This window comes from Syngnathoides biaculeatus, chromosome 22, assembly GCF_019802595.1.
Source record: "Syngnathoides biaculeatus isolate LvHL_M chromosome 22, ASM1980259v1, whole genome shotgun sequence".
Lineage (NCBI taxonomy): Eukaryota > Metazoa > Chordata > Actinopteri > Syngnathiformes > Syngnathidae > Syngnathoides > Syngnathoides biaculeatus.
The window spans coordinates 3,824,271-3,843,661 of record NC_084661.1 but is presented as its reverse complement, the minus strand read 5'-3'; the positions used below and the strand labels follow the sequence as shown (position 1 = coordinate 3,843,661).

At 43.6% G+C, this 19,391-nt stretch overlaps 1 pseudogene; it reads right to left on the bottom strand.

The window, feature by feature from the left end:
- Positions 1-14,516: 14,516 nt before the first annotated feature.
- Positions 14,517-17,141, bottom strand: LOC133495763 (protein Jade-1-like; annotated as a pseudogene).
- Between the last annotated feature and the right edge of the window lie 2,250 nt (positions 17,142-19,391).

The following is a 19,391-nucleotide window of genomic DNA, read 5'->3' as shown; positions in this document are numbered from 1 at the left end:
ATGCTGATGTAAATATTTATCCATTTTGTAAAAGCTCTATTACCAAACAGTATTTCTTCCCTTCACATTATTTCATTGAATGAAGCCATTAAAAAGCATTTGGAATTGTCATGAGCAAGGCAACAAGAGGTAGGACCCAAATGCAGGACTCCAAGCCGTGGACATGGAGGTTTAATACCAGCCAGATGTCAAACAGAAGTAAGCAGTCCAAAGGCACAAAAACACGTAGAAGAAGGCAATTTTCAAAATCCTGAAAGCGACACCAGATACCTACAAGGCAAAAAAATGGAAAAACAAGACTTGACTAGACTTGTCTGTGGCGGCACAGGAATGCGGAATGTGGTCACAAGGCAAATACACCAACAAGAAGCTCATATACTCCTGCAGACTCACACAACGAACTGGCAACTAGTGAAACACCACACAAGGCTTAAATACAGTCTATGGCATGAATAGTATCAATGAGGTGCAGGTGAAGAGATGCTGCCAGGAGCAGCCCTGGGTTGCCTAGCAAAAATACTAGCAATACAATGGGGAATGGTCCTCTTATTGGCTGTGCAGCTCAGGTTTGTGTCTTCCTTACATTACAATTAAAACAATAGCCTAATTTGAGCATCCAAGGTTTTAATGCTTGATCAACTTCTGTCATCATTCCTACTGTTGAAACATGGCAAGACCTATGACTCAACATCGCAGCATATCTAAACGGGTTCCTTTGTAGAATAAATTTACAGTCAAAGGTTGACATTTTTTTCCAGCAAAATGTCACTTCTAGTTATTCACTGGTCTATTTTTCTTTTAGAAGAACATGGCTGAACCCTTATAAATGCATAGACTCTTCAATTTGTCATTACATACAAACATGCATACTTTGTTTTCAATTATTGATATCATGGATTATCCATCCATTTTCTTAGCCATTTATCCTCACGAGGGTCACGGGAGTGCTGGAGCCTATCCCAGCTGTCAATGTGCAGGAGGCAGGGTACACCCTGAACTGGCTGCCAGCCAATCGTAGGGCATATCAAGACAAACAGCCACATTCACAATCACTACTAAAGGCCAATTTAGAGTGTCCAATTAATGTTGCATGTTTTTGGGATGTAGAAGGAAACCGGAGTGACCAGAGAAAACCCACGCAGGCACTGAGAGAACATGCAAACTCCACACAGGCGGGTCAGGGATTGAACCCGGGACCGCAGAACTGTGAGACCACCGCTTTACCAGCTGCTCCACCGTGCCGCCCGTATTATATTATATTATATTATATTATATTATATTATATTATATTATTCTTTTCCTTTCGGCTAGTCCCGTTATGGCTTTCCAGCTGCTCCACCAATCCACCCCATCATGGCTTATCTTTTTTTTTTTTTTTTTTTTTACAAATAAACAGATGGGGATCTTTTTTATTTTATCTGGATTTTTTACTCATTTAAAGACCTTGACCTTGGAATCACAATCAGTGTTGTGATCTCATAAGTTTGTTTAGCATTCCTTTTTTTTTGACAGCCTATTTTCATAATATTGGCAAATGTTAGGAGTCACCATAGATGAGGCATGGCAAGCTTGAAATAACATCCGGAAAATCAAACAATAGTTTATTTGAAATTGTATAATATTTTAGGTTAGTGTTATGACTATGAACCATGGAATTTTTGAAAAAAGAAAAGGAAGCAGCATACAAATTGTACTCAATGCATATTCCCGTTGAACAAGTACATGATATAAAATCGCCTATTTTTTGTCCATTCTGTGATCAATCCTCAAAATCACAGTGTCTGCACACTATAAACTTATTTTCATGGAATGAACAAACATTAGCATTGGCTCTGTTCTTGGTGTTTCCCCATATAATTATGCAAGCATTTTCTCTGCAAACTAATAAAAATGCATTCTGGGCTGAGACTGTGCAATTTCGCTGACAGACAAAAGAGTGGACTTCATTCTTTTGTGATAGCCTGTTTGAATGAAGCCACAGGGGTCAGCAAATAAAAGGCTCTCATATTCTCAACAGTGGAAGACAAAATAATACCAACTCTGATTTCAGAAAACAAGGGTATTGATTGAACACAAAAGGCATCTTTACTGGCTGCATTAAGTATCCATAAGCAGATGCTAGCTGACATTTCATTGTCTCACTATGCTAATTCTGGAGACAGGAATGTGTGTGTGCGTGTGTGTCTGTGTCTCTATGCATGTCTGCTTGTGTATAAATTTATGGTCACCAAATGAAAATATGAAAGGAAAATGCTAGTTCATACTTGAGACTGTGCCCATGTACATTAATTATATATGCATAATAAAAAAAATGTGAAGTGTGTACCTATTTATTTTTCTGTCGTATTTTTTGCGATGCCAGGATAACGCCCCAATGATCAAACAAATCTTGATTGTAGCACTGAGGAAGGCATGGGAAGACCTCATTTGACTTCTTCGCAATGCCTGTCATGCACATTTTATCCAGCTGGGGAACAATGTTGCATTTATATTCATTGACCAATACACAATCCAAACACCAAACTGAAATTGCTAATTAATACCAAAACAATAGTGATAAAGTTCTGTTGTAAGTATGCGAATCTGCAAACCCCAATTCCAATGGAGGTGCAACATTACAAAATGTAAATAAAAACAGTATACAGTTTTCTCTCTCTACTTTGCGCTTGATGCACAGATGATGTGATTCTATTGGCTTCATCAAGTTGTGATCTCCAGCTCTCACTGGAGCGGTTCACAGCAGAGTGTGAAGCGGGTGGGATGAGGATCAGCACTTCAAAATCTGAGACCGTAGTCCTCAGTTGGAAAAGCATGCCGTGCCCTCTCCTGGTCGGGGATGAGATACTGCCCCAAGTGGAGGAGTTCAAGTATCTTGGGGTCTTGTTCACAAGTGAGGGAAGAATCGAGTGGGAGCTCAACAGATGGATCGGTGCAGCGTCTGCAGTGATGCAGACTTTGTATCAGCCCGTTGTGGTAAAGAGGGAGCTAAGCCAAAAGGCGAAGCTCTCAATTTACCAGTCGATCTACGTTCCTACCATCACCTATGGGCACGATCTGTGGGTTGTGACTGAAAGAACAAGATTGCAGATAAAAGCAGCCGAATTTAGTTTCCTCCGCAGGGTCTCTGGGCTCTCCCTAAGAGATAGGGTGACAAGCTGGGTCATCTGGGAGGAGCTCAGTGTCGAGCCGCTGTTCCTTCGCATTGAGAGGAGCCAGATGCCTCTTGGACGCCTCCCTGGTGAGGTGTTCCGGCCCAGGACACGCTGGAGAGACTATGTCTCTTGACTGGCTTGGGAACGCCTTGTGATCGCTCCGGAAGAGCTGGAAGAAGTGGCTGGGGAAAGGGAAGTGTGGGTATCCCTGCTGAAGCTACTACCCCACCCCCCTCCCGACCAGGAAAAGCAGTAGAAAATGGATGGATGGATGGATGGATGGATGGATCCCTCAACTGACTACAATAAATTCTCTCATTGTACAATTTTCTTTCTACAATTGGTGGCAAGGTAAAAGGAAGGAACATCACTTCCTTCTTTTTCACAAAATACATCCATCCATCTTCAGAGCAGGTCGCAGGGTACACCGTGAACTGGTGGCCAGCCAATCGCAGGACACATTGAGACAGACAACAGTTGCACTCACATCTAGGGGCAATTTAGAGTGTCCAAATGATTCACGTTTTTTTTTTTTTATGTGGAAGTAAACTGGAGTGCCCGGAGAAACCCATGCAAGCACGGGGAGAACATGCAAACTCCTCACAGGCAAGTCCAAGATTTGAACCCCGGTCCTCAGAACCGTGAGGCCTATACTTGACAGCTGTGCTACCGTGCCGCTCACCAAAAACATCACTAAAATAATTTTTTTAAATCTCTATTTACAATGGACCAATGAATAACGATAATAGCATTAAACAGCAGGACAAACAGCAGCAAGTGGCATGAATCCCGATTGTTTGCGTTACTTTCTACTCCATGCCAAGATCAGCATAGTACAGATTGCTCTTGTTTTGGTTCTGAATGTGGAGATGGGATTCTGCTGCCCAGCACTATTCTCGTGGGATACAGGGCTGTGAACAACCCAAAAGCCCTGAGAAAAATCCTTGAGTTTTTACTTCATCACCTAGCTGTTCCTTTCAAAATAAATCATATATTTACAAAGGCAATATACAATCGCTTCAAACATTGTAACTTGCACTAATGGAATGGTTTTAGAGTGTCAGTAAAATTAATTGTGAAAGGTGAAGAATGACAGTGGCCTCTGTGTCTTTCAATTTTTCTTCATGTGGCCCTTGGAAGGAAAATACTTGGACACTCTTGGTATGAGTGAATGGCTAGCTGGGTAGTCTGAAGGTGCCTATCCATTTCACCGTCATAATAAAATATTTGTGCCATTAGTATGAGCAACAAAAAAGTAAATTCATTTGCAAGTGTTAACAATGACTGAATTTTTGAATCAACTCATGTTGAAATGAAAATTCTGGCTGTCCTTTGAACCCCCCGAAGCAATTTAGCTCATGATATCTTTCTGACTGACACTTGACATATTCAAACTGTATCAGAGCAGAAGGCTAAAATTGTGAATTTTGACCAGTCACATTGTTTTCTCACTTGTGTTGCCTTGGCCAAATAAAATGGAAGTGTTGAAATTGCCTCTCCTTGAGCTGTCAGCTTATCATGGTGGAGGGATCTGTGCGTTCCAATGATCCTAAAAGTTAAGTTGTCTGGGGCTTCAGACCCCTGGCAGAATCACCCATGGAAAACAAGTCCAAGGTGAGGGATCAGACAAAGCATGTCTACATAAACAAATAAAAGGAATGGATTTAGGTTTCCCTTGTCCAGAGGCTGGTCACTGGGGCCCCCCTCTGTAGCCAGGCCTGGAGTTGGGACTCGAAGGCGAGCGCCTGGTGTCTGAGCATGCACCCATGGGGCCTGGCCTGCCACAGCCCAAAAAGGTAACATGCAATCCCCTTTCCTTGAGCTCAACACCTGTGAAAGGGACTATAGCGGTCGGGTGCAGTGGGAGCTGGGCAGTGGTTGAACGCATGAACCTTGGAAATCTGATCCCCGGCTACAGATAATGACTCAAAGGATGTGGAATGTCATCTCTCTGGCAGGGAAGGAGCCTGAGCTGGTGTGTGAGGTTGAGAAGTTCCGACTAGATAGAGTCAACCTCGCCTCCACACATGGCTTGGGCTCTGATACCAGTCCTCTTGAGAAGAGTTCAGATGGAAAGACAGCTAAAACCCATTTTTAAAAAAAAGATACCAGCCCCTATTATCTTTTCTGGTCAAATCAAACCCCGACAAAACCCCTATCGCCCATGTAATACGAGCTAAAAAACAGCCTTTTTCGTCAGTCTGCTATCCGCCAATTTAATTTTTTAACAAACAGCGTTACCTCCGCTGCACCAATAGGAAACTGTCACAACCCATCGGTATGGAGGAGGATCCAAATGCAGGACTCCGGAGACGTGGAGGCAGTTTTGGAAAAGTGTTCATTCATTTCAAAGTCGGGGATCAAGCAGACAGTCAAGTGGAGCAGCGGTACTTAGGACGTCGGGCGTATAGAGCAGGTCCGCGGGCAGGCAGGGGTCGGTACACCGGGGTTCACGATCAAGAATACGGGAGTGCAGGAACGGGGCATGAGTTGCGATGATCTGGCGAAGACCAGTCGTCCCCTGGGTCCTATAAATACAGGGTTTAAACAACGAGGATGAGGCGCAGGTGTGCACCTCCTAATCAGCGCTGGTGTGCTGGGACTAGCCCAGCCAGGGCTGGACCATCAGGACCATGACAGAAACACGCTCTGGGTCATGTGACAAGAAAAGCCACGCTCCCATGAAAGTAACCCTTTATTTACAATATGTAACCCTTAACTGCGTTGTTGCGAGTTTCTTTTCTCCAAAGTCATGGAAAATTTCGATGAGATGGACGTATCAATTTTGGTCTCACCACTTGGGAAATGCAGACATTGGTAGCTGAAAAATTCCACCGTTTTAAGAATAAACAAGCTCGATATAGATCTCGTGCACCTATGTCACCGAAATCACATGACTGGCCAAATTGCCGGGCAAGCAAAGCATTGTTCAATGCTATGTCCGTTGAGACGAAACGAAAATACGTCTCCCAGAGTTTTGTCTGATAACGTTAAACATTTAGAAGGTGCTAATAAAGGACGGTACATGGAAAAATTAGAAACACTTGACATAGAGGACCCATATTTAATGCCGAAGTCGATGTTTTTGCCATAAGAAAGTGAATTGTTAACCCGTTTCCGCTTGTCTTGGACAAGAGGATCCACACATGTATCTGGTGAGTAAGTCGTTGAGATTTACACAGAAAAGTTTGAAAGCGTGTAAAAGTCTGGACACATAAAAATACTTCGTTGGTAGATCTATTCTCAATCAATAAATCCCACATAGTGATGGACCCACTCAGATTATTTCAATACCAAATACCAATATTTAAATAAATGACCCCTGGTTTTACATAAACTCGCATTCATTAACTATGATTGGGGAAAAAAAGACAACAGTTTGACGGCTTGTGAACGCAGAAGCGTGTGGCGGCCACACGATAAACTTCGGTAAACCTCTCCGTGACAGGCGCTTTTTAAAAAATATGTTTTGTTCTCAAATGAGTCCAATGCGTATTTAAAAAAAGAAAATAAACCGCTGGGATGGGCTTCAGCACCCGTACATGGAAGCGTGTTGCGGCCACACGTTAATCCACATAAACCTCTGTGTGACCGACAGTTTATTTTCTTTCTTTAAATACACATTGGACTAATTTGAGAACAATACATATTAAAAAAAAAAAACGCATGTCACGGAGAGGTTTACTGAAGTTTAAAAAGTGGCCACAACATGCTTCCGTGTATATTGGAGACGACTCACTGCGTTTTTTTTTTTTTTTTTAACGGATTGTTCTCAAATGAGCCAACTTGGCATTATAAATACTTTTTTGGGAATTTGAGATTGAGAAGAATAATTCCTACCTGAAATGAAGTGATCGCTACACGGTCATGTGCATTTGGTTGGGCACAATCCATCACGTTTAATTGCCAAAATCCATCGATCTTTTCTCATCTTTTCAGCTGGTATTCTATAGAACGACGTCTTTGAATATCTGTTTCGTCTGTTGTGACGACAAACAGCACAACAGGTCTTGGGTAGCGTAAATATTTTCCTCTGGTTCAATGTCCCACACACTGTCCAGCAGCTCATTTTGACCGGCAATATGGTGCTGTGAAAATGGTGACGTCACGTGCACGAGCTCTATAGCTGGGATGATAAAACTCTGAGGATCACTTGTTGACACAACAATGCATCCTGTGTGGGTGAAACCTTGACTGAAAAAGCAGCAGCTTAATTCAACAAAAGAGATGCAAGAATTTTATTGGATCTCAACATTACAAAAGTCCAGCATCGTCAGGCAGAAACTGTGAATGCATGCAAACAACGAGAGAGAGATCTCAGCTGCAAATAAATACTTGAACACCTGTATGTCAGCTAGAATTCTGACCATCAAAGACCTGTTAGTCCGCCTTTAAAAGTCCACCTCCACTCCATGTATTATCCTGAGTCAGATGCACATGTGGAGGAGTCTGCCTAAATCCCTCCTGCAGTGTGTGCAAACCTTCTAAACAACTACAGGAAATGTTTAACCTCTGTAATTGCAAACAAAGGCTACTGTACAAAATATTAACATTGGTTTCTCAGGTGTTCAAATACTTATTTGCAGCTGTATCACACAAATAAATCATTAAAAATCATACATTGGGATTTCTGGATTTTTCTTTTTAGATTATCCCTCTCACTGTGGACAAGCACCAATGATGAAAATTTCAGACCCCTCCATGATTTCTAAGTAGGAGAACTTGCAATATAGCACGGTGTTCAAATACCCATTTTCTTTACTGTATATACAGGCATTTATTTATTTATTTTAATATTGTATGCCTCTTTTTTGGTGTGTATTGTAATGGACATGTTGGTGAAGGAAACAGGGGCGATGAAGAAGTGATGGGTAAGTACGGGATCCATGAAAGGAACTTTGAGGGACATATGGTGGAGGACTTTGCAAAAAGGATAGAAATGGCAGTAGTGAACACTTTTTTCCTGAAGAGGCAGGAACATCGAGTGACCTACAAGAGCGGAGGTAGAAGCACACAGGTATGTTATATTTTGTGCAGACGATGTAATCTGAAGGAGGTTACAGACTGTAAGGTCGTGGCAGAGGAGCATGCAGCTCAACGGAATGGGATGGTGGTGTGCAGGATGACTCTGGTGGTGGGTAGGAAGATTAAAGGTCAAGTGTCATTCCTATAAACATTAAAAAAATATTTTAATGAAAAATACATATAACATTCACTTCAATGACTATATGAAAAAATAAATATGAGCGGAGCGTGCATCATCCATGCGCGAAGTTGGGGAAGTGTCATTCATCGACATCCAAGTGGTCACCATATTGGCTGCATTCCGTGACATCACCCCGGACATTCGCCATTGAAAACATGCTGTGGACCCTACCATGGGAGACGAACACGCCCCTTCCAACACGAAGGCGCTTTTCAAAGAAGAGAACATCACACAATCGAGAGAAGTTACCGGGGCAATATTACCCTATTGTGCCACCGAAGCCAGCGTAGGCTGCTGTGTCATGCCTCGTGGACCGAGCCAGGCTGGCCTTCGCTGGCAAGCCGTCACGGCAGCCTTCGCGGACGAATCAACATGGAAGCCGTCCGATGCGCACATCGACACATTTAGCACCCCTGTCATATGTACGCTGATCTTTTGTTACATTACGTTGTCCGCCCCAAACTATTTTTTTTTTTAGTAGCTGTATACATACACCTACCTGTCATTTGGAACCCACGAAGCTCTCGTCCTTTGCACCGGTGCAATCCATTTTTCATGAGAACCGGGTCTCTTGCAAACTTATGAAGGGTAAATCCATCCTCCCGAGTGTTCAAGCAATGTCAAGCAATGCAACGAGCTGGCATTTTGGCTAACACGAAGGAACAACGAGTCACCTTCCCGGAGGTAAAACTAATAGAAACAAACGAGTCCAGTTGAGGGCGGTCCTGCTATGAACATCACTTCCTGCTTCTTCTCGAAAACAAATCCCTCGAGAGGATTTTCATGGCGGGAGTTACAAAAAGTTGTATACATCAAAATCATGTTTTGTGGTGAAATAACACATGGGTCCATGTCGGCTGCTGTTTTTTTTCATTAATAATATACTCAGAATTATGCATTTCATGACAGTGGCCCTTTAAGAAGACAAAGGTAGAGCAGAGAACCATGTGGTGGAAGCTGGCAAAGGAAGAATGATGTGTGGCCTTTCAGAAAAAGGTAAGACAGACTCTTGATGGAAAGGAGGAGCTACCGGAAGACTGGACGACTACGGTGATCAGAGAGACAGCCAGGAGAGTACTTCTGGTAGGAAAGGGGAGAAGGAGACTTGGTGGTGGAAACCAAATTACGGGAAGTCATACAAGGAAAGAGATTAGTGAAGAAGAAGAAGTGGGACATAGAGGACTGAGGAGGACTGAGGAGAGGCAAAAGGAATACATTGAGATGCAACGAGTTCGCAAAGGCTGAACAAGAGGTACATGACGACATGTACACCAGGTTGGACACCAAATAAGGAGAAAAGAGGTTGTCAGTTTGGCCAGATAGAGGAATAGAGATGGGAAGGACAGAGGAATAGAGATGGGAAGGATGTGCAGCATTAAAGGGTGATTAAGGATAGAGATAGAAATGTGTTGACTGGTGCCATTAGTGTGCTAAATAGATGGAAAGAATACTTTTAGAAATTGATGAATGGAGAAGATGAGAGAGAAGGAAGAGTAGAAGAGGAAAGTTTGAAAGACCTGGAAGTGGCAATGATTAGTGAGGGTGTAGTTAAGAAGAACTAAGATGGAAATGTGTTGACCTGTTCCAGTAGTGTGCTAAATTAATGGAAAGAATACTTCGAGAAGTTGATGAATGAAGAAAATGACAGAAGGAAGGGTAGAAGAGGCAAGTGTGAAGGAGCAGGAAGTGGCAATGATTATTAAGGGGGAAGGCACTACAAAGGATGAAAAATGGAAAGGCAGTTGGTCCTGATGACATACCTGTGGAGCTATGGAAGCAATTTATAGTGGTGGCTGGGGAGTTATTCAACAGAATACTAGGAGGGGAGAAGATACCTGAAAATTGGAGGAAAAGTGTGCCAGTTCGCATTTTTAAGAACAAAGTTGATTTACAGAGCTGTGGGAACTATAGAGGAATAAAATGGGATGAAGGGCAAAGTTTATAAAACAGTGGTGAGGCCAGCCATTATGTCCGGATTAGAGACGGTGGCACTGAAGAGACAACAGGAAGCAGAGCTGGAGGTTGCAGAAATTAAGATGTTGAGGTTATGGCTGGGAGTGAGCAGGTTGGATAGGATTAGAAATGAGCTCATTAGAGGGACAGCCAAAGCTGGATGTTTTGGAGACAAGATTCAAGAGAGCAGACTTCGATGGTTTGGACATGTTCAGAGGCGAGAGAGTGAGTATATTGGTAGAAGGATGCTGAGGATGGAGCTCCCAGGCAAAAGAGCGAGAGGAAGACCAAAGAGAAGGTTTATGGATGTGGCGAGGGAAGATATGAGGGCAGTTGGGGTTAGAGAGGAAGATGCAGGAGATAGGCTTAGATGGAAAAAGATCACATTCTGTGGCGATCCCTAACAGGACAAGCCAAAACGAAAAGAAGAAGTATGGCCCTTTTGAAATTACATTTTAAAATATTTGCCATTTATGGCTCTCTCAGTCAAAAAGGATCCTGACCCCTGAAATACGTGCTTAAACAACGAAGAAATGCACATTGGTGAGAGGGAGGGGATACCACAACAGTGAGATGGAGGGGACGTCACAACGATGAGACGGAGGGGATGTCACGGGTGTGTCGGGAACATTCTGCGCTAGAGAAGAGAAGACATAACGCCTTTGCTTTGTTCATCACTTTGTTGTCATTTTTGTCTCAGGTATGTAAAGTGTAAAGCATAAAGTATATTGTTTACATATTTTAAACATTCTGGTATCCGCGCCATACACACACACACACACACACACACACACACACAAGTTCCCATCTCAAAGCTACATCGCCAGCACCTCCAGCAGAAGTCTACGAGTGATGAATGGCAATTATACAGTTTTATAATACAGTTAGTGTTTCATAAATAATTTTTCATCCATCCATCTTCTTAGCCGCTTATCCTCACAAGGGTCGCAGGGAGTGCTGCAGCCTATCCCAGCTGTCAACGGGCAGGAGGCGGGGCACACCCTGAACTATTTGCTAGCCAATCGCAGGGCACACATAGAGACAAACACCTCGGCGCAATTTAGACTGTCCAATTTATGTTGCATGTTTTTTTGTGATATAGAAGGAAATCGGAGAGCCCAGAGAAAACCCACACAGGCAAGGGGAGAAGATGCTAACTCCACACAGGCAGGTCCGGGAATGAACCCGGGACCTCAGAACTGTGAGACCACCGCTTTACCAGCTGAGCCACTGTGCCACCCGTATTATATTATATTATATTATATTATATTATATTATTCTTTTCCTTTCGGCTAGTCCCGTTATGGGTCATCACAGTGTGTCTTTTTCCATCTTAGCCTGTCTCCTGCATTTTCCTTTCTAACCCCAACTCCCCTCATGTCTTCCCTCACAACATCCATCAACCTCTTTGGTCTTCCTCTCGCTCTTTTGCCTGGTAGCTCCATCCATAGCACCGTTTTACCAATATACTCACTCTCTCGTCTCTGTCCAAACCATCGAAGTCGCTGTCTCGAACCTTTGTCTGTCACCAACACATCCAACTTTGACTGTCCCGCGAATGAGCCCATTTCTAATCCTATCCATCCTGCTCTCTCGTAGAGAGAACCTCAACATCTTCATTTCTGCTGCCTCCAGTTCTGCTTCCTGTTGTCTCTTCAGTGCCACCGTCTCTAATCCGTACATCATGGCTGGCTGGCGACGCCACACCTCACCATTGTTCTGCTGCCATCATATATGTCCTGAACGATTATCATATTTTTCCACCACACAAGACTTACGCATGCAGCACCACAGTTCTTCTCTTGGTACTCTGTTATAGACTTTCTCTTGATCTACAAAGACACAATGTAGGTCTGTTTGACCTTCTCTGTACTTTTCCACTAGCATCCTCAAGACAAATACTGCATCTGTGGTACTCTTTCTAGGCATGAAACCATAATGTTCCTTGCAGATACTTACCTTTGTCCTGAGTCTCGCCTCCACTACTCTTCCCATAACTTCATTGTGTGGCTGATCAACTTTATTCCTCTATAGTTCCCACAGCTCTGAAAATCGCCATTGTTCTTAAAACTGGAAACCAGCACACTTTTCCGCCATTCTTCAGGCATCTTCTTGCCCGCTAGTATTCTAAGAAGTTGGTCAAAAACTTCACAGCCACCTCTCCAAATTGCTTCCATAATTCCACAGGTATGTCATCAGGACAAACTGCCTTTTGATTTTTCATCCTTTGTAGTGCCTTCCCCCTTTACTAATCATTGCCACTTCCTGCTCCTTCACACTTGCCTCTTCTACCCTTCCTTCTGTCATTTTCTTCATTCATCAACTTCTCGAAGTATTCTTTCCATCACTTTAGCACACTACTGGAACAGGTCAACACATTTCCATCTTAGTTCTTCATCACCCTTACCTCCTGCACATCCTTCTCATCGCTATTCCTCTGTCTGGCCAACCTGGAGAGATCATTTTCTCCTTCTTTCGTGTCCAACCTTGTGTACATATCATCAAATACCTCTTGTTTAGGCTTCGCCACCTCTAACTTTGCCCTAGGTCGCATCTCAATGGATCCCTTTCGCCTCTCCTCAGTCCATTGCCACTTCCTGCTCCTTCACACTTGCCTCTTCTACCCTTCCTTCTGTCATTTTCTTCATTCATCAACTTCTCGAAGTATTCTTTCCATTAATTTAGCACACTACTGGAACAGGTCAACACATTTCCATCTTAGTTCTTCTTAACTACACCCTCACTAATCATTGCCACTTCCAGGTCTTTCAAACTTTCCTCTTCTACTCTTCCTTCTCTCTCATCTTCTCCATTCATCAATTTCTAAAAGTATTCTTTCCATCTATTTAGCACACTAATGGCACCAGTCAACACATTTCTATCTCTATCCTTAATCACCCTTTAATGCTGCACATCCTTCCCATCTCTATTCCTCTGTCCTTCCCATCTCTATTCCTCTATCTGGCCAAACTGACAACCTCTTTTCTCCTTATTTGGTGTCCAACCTGGTGTACATGTCGTCATGTACCTCTTGTTCAGCCTTTGCGAACTCGTTGCATCTCAATGTATTCCTTTTGCCTCTCCTCAGTCCTCCTCAGTCCTCTATGTCCCACTTCTTCTTCGCTAATCTCTTTCCTTGTATGACTTCCTGTATTTTGGGGTTCCACCACCAAGTCTCCTTATCCCCTTTACTACCAGAAGACACACCAAGTACTTTCCTGCCTGTCTCTCTGATCACCTTGGCTGTAGGAGTCCAGTCTTCCGGGAGGTCCTTCTGTCCATCGAGAGCCTGTCTCAACTCTTTCTGAAACACCGCACAGCATTCTTCCTTTCTGAGCTACCACCACATGGTTCTCTCCTCGACCTTTGCCTTTTTAATCTTCCTACCCACCACCAGAGACATCCTACACACCAGCATCCTATGCTGTCGAGCTACACTCTCCCCTACCACTAACTTACAGTCAGTAACCTCCTTCATCTTACAATGTCTGCGCAAAATATAATCCACCTGTGTGCTTCTACCTCCGCTCTTGTAGGTCAATATATGTTCCTGACTCTTATGGAAAAAAGTGTTCACTACAGCTATTTCCATCCTTTTTCCAAGTCCACCAAAGTTCAAAGATTCTTTCTTGGATGCCGTACTATCCCATGACTTCTTCATCACCCCTGTATCCTTCACTAACATGTCCGCTACAACCTGCACAAATCAAGACTCTCTCTCTATCTAGGATGCTCAGAACTACTTCATCTAGTTCCGTCCAGAATTTCGCTTTCATCTCTCGGTCACATCCTACGTGTGGGGCATAGGCGCTGGCAATTTTATTTCAACTTGTCCCATTAGGGGTTGCCACAGCGTGACATCTCAGATGAATGCTCATACGATGAAGGAAATTAGTATTTGAACACCCTGCTTTATTGCAAGTTGTCCCACTAAGAAATTATGGAGGGGTGCATGGCCACTGTGAGATATATAATCTAAAAAGAAAAATCCAGACATCACAATGTATGATTTTTTTAAACAATTTATTTGTGTGATACAGCTGCAAATAAGTATTTGAACACCTGTCTATTAGCTAGAATTCTGACCCTCAAAGACCTGTTCGTCCGGCTTTAAAAATCCACTGCCACTCCATGTATTATCCTGAATCAGATGCACGTGTGTGAGGTCGTTAGCTTCATAAAGACACCTATCCACCCCATCAGTACTCAAGACTCAAACTTGTAACATGGCCAAGAACAAAGAGCTGTCTAAAGACACAAGAGACAAAATTGTACAAATCCACACGGCTGGAAAGGACTACGGAGAAATTGCCAAGCAACTTGGTGAAAAAAGGTCCACTGTGGGAGCAATCATTAGAAAATGGAAGAAGCTAAACATGACAGTCAATCTCAGTCGGATTGGAGCCCCATGCAAGATATCACCTGTCAGGTTAAAAGCCTGACTCTCTATAAAAAAGAAGGCGAACAGACAAGGCTTCAAGTTTTACTTGCTGCAAGGGGAGCAACAGGACTTCTCCCTGCTTCCAATCAACTCCAACTTGTGTCCCCTTGCAGCTTCTTTTTATTCAGTGAATCACATGACGAGTGTGTGTGTGAGTGTGTGAGACTGTTTGATTGTTTAAATCTGTTAGATTGATTACATCAAGTTAGATTGATGACATCTGTTTCCAAGACAGTGAGTTCAAAGGTAAAAGCTTGGTGGTGATGTGTAACCAATTTGTATGAACAAAATTAGAACATATGGATGATTATTTTAACATTTCCCTCCTGTTTATCATTTTGGAAATGCGAGCGGGGACATCAGAAGGCTGTTGCATTTTCAGTAAGTTCTGTTGCTGCATATAATCATGGTCTACTTGTTGTAGAAGGGCATAGTTCATAAAAACGTTTGACCTTGCTCGAACCATCATAGATTTCAAACGTGCGATTATACACATCATGAAAAGGCAGAACAAACCCAGAACACTAATTAGAGATAAGGAACTTCATCAGCACAAAAAACAAAGGTCCGGAGGTGAACCAGGACTAATAATAATAATAACAACAACAACAAATAAATAAATAAAATAAACAGTGGGTGAACATCGTTGCTCATTTCTGAACCCATCAAGTGCGGGTACACAGCAGCCCAAGCAAGTCAGGTGTAGATGTTCTTGATACTGGAGTTGGGAAACATGTAGGAGAAAGGGAATGGTTGATGTCGAGGTAAGAACACAGCCTCCACTGACAGTGGAAGCCGTGACTAGAGATGTAACTCTCGCTGGTGATTGGGACAGTCATGTAGTCTTTGGCGCCCCATGGCATATAAGGGCAAACACGGAAGAGATTCTTCAGCTCTGCTGATGACAGTGCAGAGTCCTTGTCCATTTAAGGTCAGGCCATTGTCCTGAAGTCCATCGCTTGTATGTTTCCAAACAACAATCTTTACATCTTCATCACCATGCAAGTCAGGTTGCACACCCTCTCCAGGTCTAGGCGGAGGTGCGTGAATAGCTGCAGTCATCTCAACAACACCTCGTGTTCACGTCTGGCCAGGGTGTCCTCCTTGTCCTTCTTAGGCATGAGCAGCAGCTGGTTGACGTTAGCTTTGTGGTTCAGCTTCTAGTACTGGTACAGGAAGTCAACTGTCTTGGGTGTCATCTTGAGGTGACGGCCCACTTCCTCGGTGTCCACAAACTGGTAGAAGACCTCCTCCATCTCTTGGAATTTCATCTTGCGGACATTGACACGCTTTTCCTGCGGGTCACATTTACAAACAAGACACAAGGACGACTGCAACGACAAGGGGGACGACGAGGGGAGAGTGATGAGGCCGAGGGCGGCCATGTCCGCTTTATTGTCCCCTCCAACCTTTCCTCTCAATTTGCCCTTCTTGCTCCTGACGCTTTCCTAATTTTCAACTTCAGTGGTGGAGTCCCGCTCCACAGAGTCACTGCCTTTGAGGCCCACTGTGCTTGGGCCAGTAGTACTTGACCTTGACTTTGTCGTTCTGAGTGATGATGATCTCTCCAGGCCGGAGTGGAGGCTGTTACTGGGAATGTGTGACACGTTGGTGACGTGCTCCATCTTCTCCAGGTTCCCATTGCTCATCTTTGGGATCCACAATGCACAGTTGACATGGACCCACTTGGTTCCGCTGCGGGTGGGCTTCATAGCATCGCCCGTTTTCGGGCACAACTGGCACTTTGGCAGGATACCTGGTGGACGCAGATATTGCACTTGTTGCAGAACACAATCTTGTTGTCGTCCTCTCCGTTGGGGAACTGGCATGTCGCACACCACATTCTCGTTGTACTCGATGCCAAGGCCCTACTGTGTCTCGGTAGTGTGTGTCATGTTGTTATGACAATGGTGCTCAGCACTGCATGGCGAATTCATCCAGTGGCAGAAGGGAAAACCTTGCAAACTCCCCGTTGATGACCTGCAGCCAGGTGACGTCTTCCTCATTCAGGTTGCAATGACACATGCCCTCCGCCAAAGTCCTTATGTCCACATAACTGAGGACCAGGGTGGCAGATGTGCGGATCAGCTTCTTGGGCCTGATGAACATGACATCCTTCCTTTTGTCAGTTAGCACCCGGGCCACGGGCTCCGGGATGGACTGCGGGCTAACGGGCACATGGATACCCTTTTTCTCGCTTCTGCTTCTATGGATCGGCTAGGACGTAGTAATCCTCTGCGTTGAGCTGGTATGAGTCATGCACCTTCATGGTGGTGATCAAGTCTGTCCTGAAGACCTCAGATGGTTTCTCTCTGCATCCTCTCCTGGCCTGGCATGAAGTCTGGGACCAGCAGGTGGAATTGCTGGCATTGTCGGACTCGTCGCTGCTGCAGACTTCTTTTCATGGCGGGGCATCTGAGTAGTCCACCTTCACCACACTTGTTGATCTGTCATTGGTTGTCCACGGAGAACACCATATTCACATAAGAGTACCAGGCGTTGGCGTCCATTGGAGAGGTGGGATTGTCCTTGCTCCATGATGATTCATGTCCATAGATCCAGTGACAAAAACGTACAGTCCCAGACTGGCCAGTGCGGAGGAGCCATGCTCCGATCAACACGAAGGCCAGCACTCCCAATAGTGGCTCTCCTTTACCTAACATGCTCAAGCACGGATCAGGTGAATTCTTCACTGGTTTGAGACCAGGGCAACCTATTTCTACTCCACCCTTTGTAGCCGGACATCCACCGCTACTCGTCGTTGAATGAAAAGGGAGCCACAGGCTTGCAGTGGGACAAGTGTATCCATGTGGGACGTTCTGCTATCTTTATCACCATGGGAGTGGAGCATCCCAGCGAGGTGAGGACCAGCACTTCCTCTTGATGACTTTTCTCAGGACACAATCACCAATGGACACCAACAGCACCTGTGAAGAAGGCACAGTAGGCGGCAGATCATTTGCTTCTTTCACAGTTTTATTTAGCAGCATCTCTTTCACCCAATCACTCAAAATATTTTCTTATGACTGCTGCACTGACTGCTCTATCATGGGCAATCTAATCTAATCTAATCTAATCTAATCTAATCTAATCTAATCTAATCTAATCTAATCTAATCTAATCTACTAAATACTATTTCAAATGGGAACAGTCCTTTATCTGTTGGGGTTATTTTCATATACAGTTTTACTAAATGTAGTTTTACTTAATCAAGACTTCACTGTCCCATTGCTTCGTTCCACTAATTCTGCACAATTACTTTTTTTTTTTTAGTTATTTCTAGATTTGCAGATGCTTGACTGATTTTTTTTTTCATTAACAAAATGTGGCACATTGTTGCCATAAAATTTTTCTGGGATGCCATGAGAAGGAATAATATATTTACACAAGAACTTTGCCACAGTAATAGCATCAGCACTTGTACATGGAAAGATCTCCACCCATTTTGATAAGGGCCAGATTAATACTAAACAACATTTGTAATCCGGTTTAACTCAATAAAATTAATGTGTAAAAACTGGAAAGGCTGACTGCCTTGGGAAAACTGCCCTCTCTTGGGTCTGCAGTTCCCTTGAGTATTGTGTTTGCAGCAATTAAGACATGATCTACAAAATGTTTTTGAGTAAGAATTGAATCCAAAGGTGCGAAAATGTCTGTATAATATCTACCATTACCATCCCTCCTATTGAGACATGGCAAGGCCTGTGACTCAAAATTGCCAGTGTTTTAAAGGCTGGGACGCAGCCTCAGCGCACATGCACACAATTTGTCATAACATGTCATTATCCAAGCCGCTTATCCTCACAAGAGTTTCAGGAAAGCTGAAGCCGATTCCAGCTAACTTCGGGCGAAAGGTGGACTACACCCTGAATTGGTCGGCAGTCAGTCATAGGGCAGATATCGACACCATCACTGAGCGGAAATCGGTCCCACACTGCCCACACCAAAAGCAGACGTGTGTTCCACTATACCCTAGTGATTCTAGTTGCACACAATTTAAAAGAGAAAATGTAAACGTCTCTTTTTTTTTTAAAGCACAAAATAAGATAAGCAAGAAAGGTGGTGTAAACAGGTTGTGTGCAAAACTAATAAAACTCTCCATGGCAAAATCAGTAACTTTCACTCAATGAAAAATGTTTCTCAGCTTGCATCAGTCACTGTCAAACCCCGAAAGCCACAACCCCACCATGATTGGTAGGTTCACCAGCTCTGCACACAACAGCGTAAAGTGCCATTCATATAAAACTTCGGGGCCACACCATCATTTGAATTTCATAGCAAGTAAGGTGGGGGCCCCAAAACATCATCTTGGGGGTCACAAATGGCCCGCGGACCGCCAGTTTGAGACCATAATGTATATTATCTTCTAACTCAGTTTTTTCTGTAAGCCATCACTGAGTTTCACTTTGAGGAGCATGTTTTGCACATCTTTTAGAACTGTTAAATCTATAGGAGGCTTGGGGGCTTGTGATTGTGTCAATATGTGTGTGCCATATTTTCCTGTTGCTGCCTCCTTGGCGCTTTTATCAGCGAATGTATTTCCCAGGGAGACAGCATTTTTTTCTTTTTCTTTTTTATTCAAGATTTTCTTACAGCTCTCTTTCTGCCTCACTTTCTTTAGCCTGTTTTAAACTGTTGT